The sequence below is a fragment of the Fundulus heteroclitus genome, chromosome 3 (assembly GCF_011125445.2).
Source record: "Fundulus heteroclitus isolate FHET01 chromosome 3, MU-UCD_Fhet_4.1, whole genome shotgun sequence".
NCBI lineage: Eukaryota > Metazoa > Chordata > Actinopteri > Cyprinodontiformes > Fundulidae > Fundulus > Fundulus heteroclitus.
In genome coordinates, this window is record NC_046363.1 from 35,182,358 (window position 1) to 35,198,210 (window position 15,853).

At 38.9% G+C, this 15,853-nt stretch overlaps 2 long non-coding RNA genes across 2 annotated transcripts; one reads left to right on the forward strand and one right to left on the reverse strand.

Moving 5' to 3' along the window:
* Positions 1–4,927: 4,927 nt before the first annotated feature.
* Positions 4,928–10,302, forward strand: LOC110366542. The gene is made up of 3 exons (XR_002426763.2): positions 4,928–5,851; positions 7,099–7,220; positions 9,868–10,302. It is a non-coding gene; the product is annotated as an uncharacterized LOC110366542 (long non-coding RNA).
* Positions 5,787–15,037, reverse strand: LOC118562656. The gene is made up of 3 exons (XR_004930724.1): positions 14,559–15,037; positions 6,906–7,025; positions 5,787–5,829 (listed from the first exon to the last, which is right to left on the reverse strand). It is a non-coding gene; the product is annotated as an uncharacterized LOC118562656 (long non-coding RNA).
* Positions 15,038–15,853: the final 816 nt, after the last annotated feature.

The window sequence follows — 15,853 nt, forward strand, 5'->3', positions numbered from 1 at the left end:
CCTAATTATGTTATATGGTAATGGCAGAAGATCTGCCTCCCTGGATGATGACACAGCTAACAGAACATCAGACCAGGTGTACCTACTATGAAGAAAAAAATGACAGAGAACAAATGTTAAAATAACAACTAACAATGCAAATTGAGAACAGTAGGATAACTCAGCTGAGTGAGAAAAATAGATCCTTATGTCCTCCAGCAGCTTAAACCTATAGCAGCATAACTATTGAGGTAAATCAGGGTAACCTAAGCCACTCTGACTATAAGCTTCATCAAAAAGGAAAGTTTTAAGCCTAGTCTTAAAAGTAGATAGGGTGTCTGCCTCACGGACCAAAACTGGGAGTTGGTTCCACAGGAGAGGAGCCTGATAGCTAAAGGATCTGCCTCCCATTCTACTTTTAGAGACTCTAGGAACCACCAGCAGACCTGCAGTCTGAGAGCGAAGTGCTCTGTTAGGAACATACGGGGTAATCAGAGCTCTGATATATGATGGAGTTTGATTATTAAGGGCTTTATACGTTAGAAGGAGAATTTTAAATTATATTCTTGAATCAACAGGAAGCCAATGCAGGGAAGCTAAAATTGGAGAAATATGATCCCTCTTGTTGATTTTCATCAGAACTCTTGCTGCAGCATTTTGGATCAGCTGAAGACTTTGAACTGCATTTTGTGAACTTCCTGATGATAAAGAATTACTATAGTCGAGCCTTGAAGTAACAAATGCATGGACTAGTTTTTCAGCATCATTCCTGGACAGAATGTTTCTAATTTTGGCAATATTCCTGAGGTGAAAAAATTAAACCCTGGAAACCTGTTTAATATGGGATTTAAATGACATGTCCTGGACAAAAATAACACCAAGAGTTTTTACTTTATTACCAGAGGCCAAGTTAATGCCATCCAGATTAAGTGATTGATTAAGAAGTTTAGTTTTTGAGGACTCTGGACCAATGATTACAACTTCTGTCAGCAGGAAATTTAAAGTCATCCAGGTTTTGATGTCATCAAGACATGTCTGTTGTTGAAGTAATTGATTGAATTCATCAGGATTTATGGATAAATATAGCTGAGTGTCATCAGCATAACAGTGGAAATTAATCCCATGCTGTCTGATAATTTTGCCGATCGGAAACATAAATATATATAGTAAAGAGAATTGGTCCAAGGACTGAACCCTGTGGTACTCCACAAGTGACCCCAGAGTTTGAAGAAGATTTATTATTAACATGAACAAACTGGAATCTATCCGATAGATACGATTTAAACCAGCCTAATGATTTCCCCTTAATCCCTACAGTATGTTCAAGTCTTTGTAGGAGAATATTGTGATCAACTGTATCAAATGCAGCACTGAGTTCTAACAGGACAAGACAGAAACAGAAAAGCACAGAAGCACACATTGAGCTAGGAATCCTTTCTATGATATATGATAATGGCAGAAGAGGGGGTCCTGGATGATGTCACAGCTAACAGAACGCCAGACCAGGTTTACCTACAATGAAGGAAAAAGGACAGAGTGACCACAAAGATAAACATTGAAATAACAACAAATAAGGCAAAATTGGAGAACAGTAGGAGAACTCAGAAAAGTGAGATAAATATATCCTGATGTCCTCCAGCAGCCTAAACCTATAGCAGCATAACTTCAGCTCAGGATAACCTAAGCCACTCTAACTAGCTTATCATTAGAGTATAACTATAAGCTAGTTAGAGTGGTTAGATTTGTACCAGGTGACTTCTAAAAGGAAGCTGGATGCAGTTGTTTTTTCTAGGAGCTTCAAAGTAAAATGGGCCGAATATAAATGCAGTCCATCCTTTACGATTTTAGACTGTAAAAAACAATTATCAGTTTCCTCCCATTTCACCCTTTTGCAACAACCTTGTGTTGGTCTATCTCACAAAATCTTAGTAAAACACATTGCAAACATATATCCAGCAACATTTACATTATTTTGTTTTCGCATGACATCTGATCGCAGCCCTTTGCATTTAATGTTTTCCTTGCCTTGTCTCCATCTTGATAGACGAAAACCGGTGACGCTAAGTGGAATTTTAGGCAAACAGAATTTTTTATAGAAACATTAACATGTGTGGCGGTGGCTGTGTCTGAACGTTACAGAAGACAAAGAGGGAGAGGAAATGAAATGTGTGTGGCTTTCAGAGAGAGAGAGAGAGAGAAAGAGAGAGAGAGAAAGAGAGAGAGAGAGAGCGTGCTGAGGAGTGTCTCTAATACAGGGGCAGCTGTAGTGCAGTTAATGAGGCCTGCAGTTGAAAGCCCAGTGAGTGAGCATGTTCTGTGTGTGTGTGTGTGAGTGAGCGTCTCAAGGGGAGCTAGAAAGACAGTAAACGTGTGTGCTGAGCAGAGTTACCCAGAGTGCAGTCTTCCTTGACCCTGAGTCAGTCTGTCACCTGGAATCAGCCCTCGGAGAGGGAGGGAGCACAGGGGAAACAGAGACCGAATGGGGGAGTTTTTCAGAAATCTGTGGCACCTTTCACTCAGCTGAATAACTGCAGCAGACTTTCAGCATGGCTGCTAACAAGCTCCGCATCTCTCTTTCACCAGCTCTTTCTCACCCTTTGCGTCCTTTCATTTTCTCTCGCTCTCTCGTTACCCTTCTGTTTCTTTGCCCTTTGCAAAGTGGCACTTTAATGAACACAGTGTGTGCATTCAGTGGCCAGGTTACCTTAAGAGATGCCTCAAAAGAGCTTCTTATTATGAGGCGCATGTAAAGAGACAAAGAAAGAAAAAAGAGGAAGGTCTTTGTGAGACAAGCTCCAGCTTTTCACAGCTCACTCCCATAGGGAACTAAGCTGACAGACGATATGAAGTCCGCTACCTTCATACAAGCATGTTACCTGCTAATAGGTGCCCCCTCAATGGCTCCTTAATGGACTTTATTTTCTGACACCCAAAAGATGATAACAACACTCCACAAGGAAGAAAATACATTTTTCTGACTGAAAATGTTTTATAAAACATTTGATCTTTTTTTTTTTCCTAATGTGCTTTGGTTACATAACATTAAAGACTGTACAACTGTTACTTTTTTAATAATAAATCATTTTAACCATAAATGTGATCATCCTGAATTTTAGATTAAGATGATTTATTGAATTTAACAACAGGTTGGTGCTAATTTTACACAATTTCCCCCAATGCTCAAAAATATTTGTTGTTGCAAATCTGAACAAAACTGATGCTCTATTCACGCTTGAACATGAAGTAGGTGAATTTACACACATCACAGTTTAATAACGTGAAAGGAGCATAAAAAACATCCAAAATTACAGTTTATTTATATAAGCCTCACCTCTTTACAAGAAAAAGGTTCTCGCTAACTTATTTTAAATCAACAAGCCCTTTATCTAAATAAACAGGAGAGTTCAACAGCTCCATCGACAACTGGATTAAACAAAAAAGTGCTAAGTTTTACCACCATGTTGTTGCACCTCTACACATGATAAAAGGCTGTGTGACACCAACTTAATGTATATTCCTAATTAAGGTGGAGTAGTTTGATAAAAAATAAATCCCATCATCCTGAGTGGTCCTGAATCACATGCAGCAGTCATAGTAAACCTAAAGCAATATGCTACATAAATACTCCTCGTAAACACTTGTAAAAACTCCTTAAATTGAAAAAATTGTAGCAGTGAAGTAATCTCACACTTTGATATTTATAAAAATCCAAATTGTAGTTTGAGCATATGCATTCTTATTGGAAAAGTTTTTAAGTGTATGGAGAATGGCGAAGAGGGATCTCTTCCTATTTACCTAATCTCTCTGGATTGTCCAGACTTTCTACAGGATTTAGGTCTGAGGATGGAGGAGGCAATGGGAAAAGGTTGCATTTGTGTTGGGGTAACTGCTCCTGTGTTGATTTGCCAATATGTTTTGATAATTTTTTGTCCCGTGGTATTTTATGCATCTCATATATATATATATATATATATATATATATATATATATATATATATATATATATATATATATATATATATATATATATATAGTCCTTTTGGTTTTCTTCTGAGAACTTTTTTCTGAGGATTAACTCTGCTGATCACCTTTCCTGTTGCTTTACTACTACATTTCCTGTAAAAGGTATCCAGAGGAAGATGCATTTTTTGTGTGAATCAATGTGAATTTACATTGAAAAGCAAGATGTTTGTTTAATTCCTGAAAAGTTGAGCCTTTGGAGATATATGGTTTCTCTTTAACAGAAACAAATGTAAAAGTTCACAAAAGAAAACAAATCATGTAAGGTTAGTAGAAAACAAGAGAACAAAATGGGTCACTTCAACATATGATACTGTATTGAAAGTAAGAAAGTTTAAATGTGGGTGCAGGAATGGCGAAAAAAGAAGAGGATGAAGAACAGACTTTTTTGGTACTACCTTCAAGGGAGCTAAGCAGAAGTGAATAAAATCATTGACGCACACACAAAGACATCTAACTGAAAGATAGCACTGTGAGGTAGTATGAAAAAAGTGTCAAGGAAGGTGAAAGCATCAGCAGAAATTTTGGGCTTCTTCTTGGTGGATTTTTTTTTACACAGACAACTTAATTTTTGCCAGCATTGTTAATAAAAAATATTAACAAAATAATAGCATCTCAAAATGTTCCATCTGAAGCCCCCAGCTTCCAAAATCTTCTGGTTTCATACAGGACTGAAGCACTTCATCACTCTGTACCATTAGAAAATAATTTAAACCAAACAATCTATCAATCCATCCATTTTGTCTAACATGTCTATCCCTGTTGGGATCACGAGGGGCGCTGGGGCCTATCTCCAGCTCTCAATGGGTGAAAGGCGGGGTACACCCTGGACAGGTCGCCAGAATGGGCCAAAATGGTAATATTATTTCAAAATATACTTAAAAAAAAACTATACAACCCTAATTAGTCCTGTTATTATTAGATATTTCAATAAATATTTCTTAACATTTATTTTTTGATACTTCTGCAACATGTCCACCAAGTCAAATGTAACTTTCTCCTTAATGAGATTGTCAGTTTTCTTTCCCCTTCATACTGCTATCAACACATCACTACATGTTCAACTGATTCTACTTGTCCACAATAATCGCATCTACCTAAAATGTGTTTTCCTATGTTGACTAAAGTTTTATTGAATATAATATGTCCAAATCCAAGTCTTGAAATAATTGCTTCTTCCATTCTTTTGCTTTTTTGCTTTCCTCATTTCTCCAACTTTCCACTGAATTCTATAAAACCATCTTCCTTTCTTCTCTTCTTCCCATCACTTTTGCCACCTTTCCTTCTGTTTTGGTTTAATGATACTTTTAATTTCTGTCTTACTAAAGTTAACCGTCATGTCAATGGATCTATTTCTTTGATTCCCCCTTAGCAGCCTTATCTGCAATTTCATTTCCTTTAATTCCTTTATGTGCTGGTACCCACAGAAATGTAACATTAACACCCCTCATTTGAATTTGGTGCAATACTTGTGTTTCAATCAGAACATCTTATCTACTTTCTGAAAAATGATTTTGGAAACTGGTTAATGTAGAGCTTGAGTTGGAACAGATAAGTAATCTTAATGGTCTTACATCCTCTATCCATTGCAAAGCCAGAAATATTGCTAACATTTCTCCAGTGTGTACTGACAGCTCATCATTTATTCTTTTATTTACTCTGAAATTAAATTCTGGAACATAAAATCCAACACCTAGTGTATCACCTAAACTTTTCTGCTATATCTGTAGATCAGTTGTGCTCTTGTGATGCAATCAGTGACATCATGGACCTATACAAACCGGAAGTGCTGGGCCGGCCACGCCCACACACCTGCTCTGGATGTAGGATCTAAACAAAGGGACAAACGATGGTGAGTATACACAAAGAAACATCAACAGCAATCATTTACCTAAAATTTACCTTTAACAGAAGGAACATTTCAATTATCTGATGATTCTAAAAATATATGATTGGACGTATACTGTAACACAAATAAACACAGGATAGCATGTGAAGCACAGTTACAACAGCAAATATAAACTAAAGGATCGAGAATAACTAAAAAAAAAAAACAAGATACAATAAATCATGAATATTTTCAAGGGACAAGTGGTGAACAAATACAATCTCAACCATTTTGTCACAAGCACCGAAACCACTGGAGACCTGAACCCTTGATCAACTTTGGCAGCTTGTAAATGCGGCAGCAGTAGAGGCCATTGCTAAAAAGCTTTCAGTGAATACCGTCAACAGGGCCAATTGACCGCTGTGGTGATTCTTAAATCTTGCGTGCTCACTCAGGAAGGAGTACAAGTTGAATTGCGACGACATTTGCCAGTACCAGACAAAAATGCGGTCTTGTATTAAAGTTTCATAGGTGCATTCTGCAGAAAAAATATAAAATGGTGTTCTTATTGTGACTTTGCTGGTAGAAAGGTTTCTTCTGAACAACAGGAGTCCTTGGTGTTAGCAGGGATCCCCGTGGTGCTGCGCAGCCAATGGGCTTGCTGATCAGGAAACACAAGAGGGCATCGAGTGTTATGGCGGGTCTTGAGCAAAGACTATTTTTTGTCAGCTCGTGAGTGGAGAACCCTAACAGGCAATCAGAGTGGAGGAGGGGGTGTGTGTCTGTGTGAGGGCATCCATCATGATATTGTCTACCCAAGGGCCAGTTTCTCACAAACTAGAATTATAGAGTTGGTACACTGACAGTTGGACACACTGTCACTCAGAAATGTGCACAATATACACAAACAAGACAAATGTACAAAATAGGACTCAGCCAGAAGAAACCTCAGAGAAACACACTGTCACACACACACACACACATACACACATACACACACTCTGGGCCATGGTTTCACACACACCTTGTAGTCACACAATGCCTCAAACACACATTTCAGGCACAGACACACACAAACCTTGCCTCGTGGTGTCCTCCGAGCTGCAGCAGCAGCTTGCAGGCAGACAGGAAACAGTGTATAGCACCGAGCAACATGGTGGTGGTGATGGTACTTCTGTGCCGACAGGAGCAGTCCGGTCTAGACAGAGGCGAAAGTCATCTCATTAAGCTCTCACTTGCTCTCTCTCTCTCTCTCTCTCTCCTCTCTACAGCGCCCGTCGGCTAGCAGCCTGCCTCCGATGTGAAGGCCAGAGACTGACATGGAATAAAGATGGAGAAACCGTACTGAGGAGAGGACATGGGGGACGGAAAAGAGAAGACGCGACAAGCAGGGGTAAAAAAAATCGGACAGGAAATGAGGTTGGACAGGCAGATGAAATAAGTAAGACAAGTCGTAGGGGGGGGGAGCAAAGGAGGGAAAATTAGACAATGATCACAGCAATAATAGTCTTGATCCTCCAGGAGGCCCACTCCTACAGGCTCCTTCTCTCTTTCTTTCTCATGGCGTCTCTCATGCTCTGTCTCTCATTCAGTCCCACAGCTTCCCCCCTCCTCCTATCTTGCCTCCTGCTGCTGTTTCACTCTTAATTAATTTCTCACTACTCACCAGAGCCCAGAGCTGCAGCTCTCCTTAGCCGGCCTCTGAGACTGCTCCCAGATCAGCACTCCTATTGCCTCAAAGCCACGGTGGCTCATATCTACATACTTGTGCCGGATTCCGGAATCAAATGAGCGCTGAAGGTAGACCCGCACAATGACATTGCCGAGAGGAGTAGACCTACGCTTAAATTAGCCTTAACTGTACAAATCACTTTAGAGCTGTTCCCTCACAGAGCTCAGCCGATGTTCTCTTCAGCGTCTGGCCAACGTCGGTAAAATGCTTTGATTTCAAGGATGATTCTTGTTTATTATAACTGATTTCTCGTACTTCTAGTTGGACCACCCTTTCTAACAGAAATAGTAACACTTGACTCCCTTTTCTTTTTGTAAATCTTCAAATTCAAACAAGAAACTGAGAGAACTGAGATGAGGGAGAAGATAAAAACAATGGAGAAGCAGGCGGTGGTGGTGTATAAATACGTCTTGGTTTCCACATTCACTTCTAAGTTTATTTTTTTACTGACCTACATAATCAACTCTTTCTGCAATGTACGTATCTCAGTTTTATTATCCTTTTTTTGTTTGTTCTACAAGCTTAATTCAGATTTTATGGTGCAATCAGTGCAATCATTTATAGTGACCGAAATGAAGGTTTTTATTACCATTTTCATTCTGTCTGTGATGGTTTCAATCATTTGACCAACACTTTTATATACGCAAGTGTTAAAAACCTAAAACGTGTGAATACAAAATTAGAAATTGGATGGGTTCCTCTGGATGGGTTCTACTTTGTTGAAACGTTTTGTCTCTTATCCTCCCTCAGTCTTCTTCAGTCAACTCCGAACAAACAGATACAGTTATCATGGAATGGTTTAGTCTATATTCTTCGGTTTTAATTCAGACCGAAGTCCAATTGAGAACCTGTGGCAGGATTTGCAAAACAATGCTCATAGATGCTCTTCGCCCAGCAGGACTGAGTGTGAGCTATTTTGCAAGGCAGAACAAATAATAAATTCAGCCTGTGTCACGATCTCCAGGTGTTTGTTTTGGACTTGTTCTTTACGTTCCTGGATTGTGCCTTCTTTGGTTCATTATCCTTTGGTGTTTGTTTATTTTTACCTCGTGGATTTGTTAGTTCATTCTGTATCCATTTGGTATCATTATCCGTTAGATTTATTTCTGTGTTTGCTCTCTTTCTGCTCTGTCATTCTCTCTCTTTCTCAGATCCCCACCTTCATTGCGCTCACCCACCAACCATAATCATCTGATTGCTTTCACCTGCTCTCCCTGCTTTTCTCTTCTCTCTTCCCCTGTTTGTCGGATCCTCCATTTTGCTTCCTCCTTTACCCTGCCCTCTGTCAGCCCTGTAAGTTGTTTTTGTGCCATATCATTAAAATCTTCAATATTCACCATGTGGTTCCCAAGTTCCTGCCTGTCCAGGAAGTTCCTACCTCCTAACTAATGTTTTTCAAAGCTGCTATAGACATGCCTTAAAATATCTATGACAAGTTCCTAGTTGGTACGCGGCAAAATGTGACAAGGTTAAAGTTGCACGAATACTTTTACAAGGCATTGTAAGTCGCAAGGGACAAGATGGCGCCATGTAGAAATTAGAGGTACAAATTAGGCAAAAGGGTGTATGGACTTGAAGGCATTTCAGCTCTTTTTAAACGTAACAGCTTCATAGCGGGTTTGTATCAGCATTATTTCCAAATGATTGACTTATTTATATTCTTTTCAATGTGTGGGATAATGACTTGCATTGGCCTACTGTCTTGCTGCAAATCCAACTTTATCAAGATGGTTGATAAAATAATGTCCAGAAACTTTCCTTTGAAATTTTCAAGAATTTATTTTGCAAAACATATCCATTCTATGACACTTCCACTGCCATGTTTATAGTGGAAAGACAGACCTTTTTTCCCCACAGGAGAAAAGGTCTGTCTTTTTCCAAATTAAGTTTTAAATTAGATCTACCCCCCCCCCCCCCCCCCCCCCACACACACACACACACACATTGTTTTGGTCTCATTGGTTGATACACTTTACTATTTATCTGTCTTTAGATGTCTACTCACAAGTAGCAACATTTTCTTCCAAGAGCAATGTTCAATAAAACTAGCCAATCTTTTAAAACATCACTGCAAATTAGCTGTTTTTAATCAGCTTTTTCATTTGTTTATTTTATATTTGCATCATATTTACCATATTTGTCTTTATTGAGGCATCTTATTCTGCGAGCACAGACTTGTAGTGTAAACGTACAAAAAGGATTTCAATTTTTAGGATAAATATGCATCTGTTTCTTAGCAGGAAAAAATGTGTAAAGTTACTGAGCACACTTACCCCTTTCAACCTTTGCCTTCCTTCTTAATTCTCAGGCCATGGTAATCCTAGCCCAAGGCACACCCCAAAGTGCTCACTGAGGCAATTTCTGCAAGTCTCCTAATGCATCAAGAAAGGAGGAAGGGACCCTGATCCAAGGTTGACAGCTATCCACCCCTGCTCTGACAGAAACACTTGAACTCCTAAGCACAAAGTCTCTTCCCTTGGCAGGAATAGAGGTGCATTTATTTCTGAGCTTCTTTTGGCAGTCCCTTTCACCAAGTTTTTGGAAGAATAAGAGAAGAAGGAAAAAAAAAGATAAACAAATAAGAAAAAGCAAGAAATTCTGCAGACATTCTCAAGGTCACTGTAAGGTGATGGTAAACCAGAGAGGAGAAGCATGCACGGATGAACATGAGGCCAAACTTGTATTGTGACCTTCTCGGTGAGACTTATAACTAAGTGGCCTTTTAGTTTAACCTTTAACCCCTTTTGCCACTAACCGGACTACAGAGCAAATCCTATATGGAGCGTCACACTCAGAAGGTTTATCTCTCTCCTTAGAGACCGTTTGACCTCCTCCTGTCAGCGAGCAGACTTGCGTTACATGGATATTCTCAGCTTTGGGCTGTAACCTGATTATCTTAAATGCCATGTCACAAAAAACCTGCTTGGCTCAGCTCGGATGAAGGATGAAGACAAAAGATGGTTGACACGGCTAGTTGTCCTCTGGGAAATCTTAAAGTGTAAACTATACAGGATTTTACTTGTTTTATTTATTTATTTTTGTCTGTCTATAAATATAACACAGACACCCCCCCACCCCCGTCAAAGTCAAGAGGAAAGAAAGATCATTACTCTTTGCAACGCTTACAACACAAAAAAAGTTTGAATGTCTTTTCCGTTCCTAAACAATGCACTGCAATAATTCATACTCCTAGAGACACCTACTTGTTATTCAGTTGTTGCCTTTTGTTTTGTCCATATCTCTCCTTTTTAGACTAAACCTTGTTCTGTCTTTCTTGCTCACTTTTGAGAGCTGCACCTTGATTGGTTGCATTTCTCTGAGAAAGGTTCATCCATTCACACTTTCATTATTTTGTCCCTTCTGCTTCAGCGTCCTCTCCTCCTTTACTTCCTTCCCTGGTTAAATGAGCCACAGGGGAGCGTTACCAGAGCCGTAACCCAGCAGCTGGCAGGGGGGTTGTGGGCGTCACCGGGAATTTAACAAAACTCCCGGTGGCACAATTATTGGTATCCCTAAATGTAACTGAAGCATTTATTTTTCTTAAAATTATACTTTACTTTTTTAAAGTTAAGTAAGATGAAGGATCCGTAAGTGTTTATTTTCCAAAGGAACACGGTTGGAGTGAGATCTCATCATGAATTGAAATTTTAAATGAAAAGAGATACACTCTGGACATGTACCCAGCCATCACAGGGCCCTGTGTGAAGTGTTACATGATATAATAGACTAAGTGTTGTCATGTTGGCAGATAGGGCTTTACAAAGTATTGATCCAGGGATATCCATAAGTCTGGCATTGGTGATTTTGCTATGTAAATTTTTTGTTTCAACAAAATATATTTTTTTAACCCACTAGATAATTCTGTTCTAATGAAAAGCTGTTAATAAAGGTTGGCAAAATCAAATATGCTAAACCAATTATCTGAACATCGCAAAGGAGAGTAAACGTATCATCAAGCTAGCATCTTGTTCCTGAGCAAATAGTTGTCTTGAAAAAACATGTATCTATCTATCTATCTATCCATCCATCCATCCATCCATCCATCTATATATATATATATATATATATATATATATATATATATATATATATATATATATATATATATATATATATATATATATATATATATATATGTGTTGTGCCGATGCCATTTTTTGGCCCCTATACCGATACCCGATACCTGGCTGTGCAGTATCGGCCGATACCGATACCATACCGGTACCATTACTTTGAAATTTATGTGTGTGTGTATATATGAAGGAAAGCATACTACTTGGATGTAAAATAATTGGTATCATGGCTTTGTCAAGCTGCTACTTTATTAAAGCAGGAAAAAGACTAATACAAAGTGAATCCAGTAGAACTAGTGAGTGTTGGGAGAGAGAAGGCTGCGTTCAAGTGACATTCAAACATCAAAATTGTATCTGTGACCTATTTTTTGGTACTTGCCGATACCGATACCACCATTTTAGTGCGGCATCGGCGCCCCGGCCGATACTGGTATCGGTGCAACACTAATTAATATATATATATATATATATATATATATATATATATATATATATATATATATATATATATATATATATATATATATCTGCAGCATCCCAACACTTATGTTAGGATGTTATTTGTGGATTTCGGCTCGGCCTTCAACACTGTGCTCCCGAGAAACACATCTGCCCCACTGATCCTCAACACTGGAACACAGCAGGGCTGTGTCCTCGTCCCTGCTCTCTTCACCCGTGACTGTTTGCCTATCCAAACCACAAACATGGATGCGAAGTTTGCGGATGACACCACTGTGGGGGTCTCCACTGTGGTGGACAGTGAACACCTCCCACCTGGTGAGGAAGGCCCAACAGCAGTTGTTCTTTTTCTGGAAACTGAAATGGACTGGATTTACCACTAAGCTCCTAACAAACTTTTATTAAGACACATTCGAAAGCATTTTGTGTCTTAGTGTAACAGTGTGGTGTGAGGGCTGCACGGTACAGGAGATGAAGGATTTAACACCGGTGTCGAGGTCAGCACAGATGATTGTGGGATGCCATCTATTAGATCTGGACACAGTTTATACTGCATGAGTCCAGAAAAGGGGAGACGTATTGGCACAGATCCCACCCACTGTGGTGTTTGTCTCATTTCCATCAGGGAAACGATTCAGGAACATTAAATAAAAAACTATTAGACTTAAAAACAGCTTCTTTCACAAAGCTGTGAAGGCGATTGTCCCCTGCTGAGAATCAATAAACCGTAAGGCCAATTCATAGTCTGTTACATGTTACAAAACACACCACTGTTTCCACAGGTTCTTGATCCATTGAGAATTATTTACACTGTCTCTCACATTCAAATGTGTATTCTTACACTTCCTCAGGGAATGTCAGTTTGAACATCTATGCACATTGCACAGTTCTGTAACCTGAAGATTTACATTTATTCCACAGGATTGTGGACTGCTATCTGACTTTTTGACTTGAAAATTAGTCAGTTAGCAGCCAAGGACTATTATATAATTTAAGCCTCTTAGGGAGAGTTGTTGGTCAGTGCAATCAACTGATTTGAAAAAAAAAAGAAGTACAATTTTGTCTTGTTGTGTCTGCGTGTTATGTGCAATTTATGTGCATTCTGAGCCAGTGTCTGTCTCATTAAAAATGCCATTATGGTAACATATAACGACAGTCTACCCCAGGGCAGCTGTGGCTACAATGTAGCTCACCACCGTCTGTGTGTGAAACCATGCGTGAATGGGTGAATGACTGACACAGTGTGAAGTGCTTTGAGGTCCTCTGGACTTGATAAAGTGCTATTCACGTAAGGGCCATTTACCACTTTTTTATCATAAATATTCTTCATGATTCTTATATTCCAAGAAGGAAATTACTTTATTTTTCTCTTCTGGTACCAGATTAACAGGCAGCCTGTTTCAACATCCCTGAGGCTCTGTTTTCAAATCTATTTTTTAAATGTGTTGTGTGTTCCTGCTTTTTCTCCATTATCAAGCTGACGGTTTTGAGGACAAGCTTTTTTTTTTTTTTATACCGGACTTGTGTTCATACACTGCTTGACTGTCCACACTGAGTGTAAGCAGCGGAAATCAGCTGTAAGCTCTCGGTAGCTCCTCTGGACCAAGCAATCCCATATTACCACGACCTGAAAACGAGGAGACACCAGCTTCACAACCAACGGAGAAGGTGTGGAGCCGCCATCCCATCCATCGTTGTAGGATATTTGACCACAACCTGGTTTATCTCTAGCTTGTGTGCAAACCCATTCTACACAGAGAACCAGCTGTGACATTCCACTAATAATGTGTCAATGGGCCTCTGTACAAGGCACCTAACCCCAAATCACCTACCGATCTGTGTATTGGTGTGTGAATGCAAGTGTGAATGATTAAATATGACTCAAGTGTAAATCACTTTGAGTGGTCACTGACTGGAAAAGTCTTGCATAAATTCAGTCCAAATAAAAGTGTGCAGAGATAAGTGACAAAAAAATATTACAAGAATCCTTTTAAATATGGTTTATCTAGTGAAATGCATACATATTAGACATTACCCAGACAGAATTTTAGTTTAGAAACTGAGTTTATATGTGAGAGATGAGATTCAGAAAATGAAACACAAAAGGCTACAAGTCTCTGTTTTACACCCACCAATCTTTTTTTGGGATTATATATATATATATATATATATATATATATATATATATATATATATATATATATATATATATATATATAATATAGTATATAATATTTTTAATAAATAAGATCAGCTCATGGTGTAGCTAATGGAAAGCAAACTATGTCTCAGTCAATATGCCATCAAGTTTATCTTTTGTTTTGTGAGAAGTCTATAATGTCATCTGTACATAATAAAAATTAATATAAACATGCCTCTGATAAAGAGGACATCCTATGGGATCTTCATTTATTAGACTTGTTTTCCTATTATCAATATGACACTCATGAAATAGCATCACACCAACCTGCTCTCAGGAATTCTCAATGCTCTCTTCCTCATTAGGATTCAAAACCCCCACAGGTGGCTTAAATGTCCAACGTCCAATTCAGTACATGTGTGGGGTAATGCAAAGGATCAGCGGTATAATCCGGAATGAGCAGACAGGGAATGCCTTTCCCAACATCCTACCCGTGAACGTTGACACTAATTGAGAGGTCTATAAAATATAGATGATCTTTGCTGTGGTCTCCCCCCAATGCTCCCCATCACCCTCTCTGCTCCGCTGTTACTCACATCCTCTGTGCGCCTGCTCAAGCAGCTCAAGATCAAGACTGCTTGCAGGCGCCATGCTGGCATGCATATGCACCGCTGCACATTAGCTATATCAGGAATGGTCCGGTGAACTGGACGGCTCAGCCAATTGGATCAGCATGTAAAAGTCTGGGTAAAAGAGGGGATCGAATCTGAGGGGGCAAAAGGGTACAGTTTAATGATGGTGGAACACAAGCAAAGCACAGCAGTGTTCTATGATTAAATCTGTGTGCTTTTAACTTTGTTGTCATTTGTAAGCAAGAAATTTGTTTACCTTCTTGCAATTTAGTAGTAACTGTGATGTTGATGTATTGAGTTTTTTTGTTGTGAAAGGAAAAAGTTATCCGTAATTGGGGGTTGGGGGATGTAGTTGCATGCTTATTGCAGAACTATGACATGACAGGGGTTGAGTCCTGTTTCTGCTTCGTACACTTTTAAGTTATCTGTGTATTAATTTTCTCTTCTATTCTTCTCACAGCTGCACTGTATCAGTTAGTCACCAACCTATTTCCTTTTCTGCAGTCACAAGCGACACTACTGCGTAAATCTGTTTTTTTGAACAGATTTTTATTGGGTTGGTTTAGGAAAAAATCTGGGTAAACAAAATTTGGATTCTAATCCAAAGCATTGTATATTTACTCTGAGCCAGCAAGTTGGGACAATGTTGCCGGATCCTGAACATGGCTAAAGCGGTGCAGAGCTAAATGTTTAGCCAAAACAATTGTAGTTAGCTGCGTTATTACTTTTACTTTTCCTTCTCAGTAATGAACATTTCTCTGGATTTATTAGTTTTTAAAAATGTCACCTTTGGGAATTGTTATTAAAAATGTCCCTTTATTCTCAAAACACTCTTTGACTGTGAATGAGAGGAGTAAATCTAGAATATCATCTCCAGTTTGCCAATTATCTGTTATTGTGGACAGGGCATAAGTCCCCCAGTTAGAAATAACCTCACTGATGCCACTAGTGAATATGTTCATTTAAAAAGGTTTATGCACAACACTATAT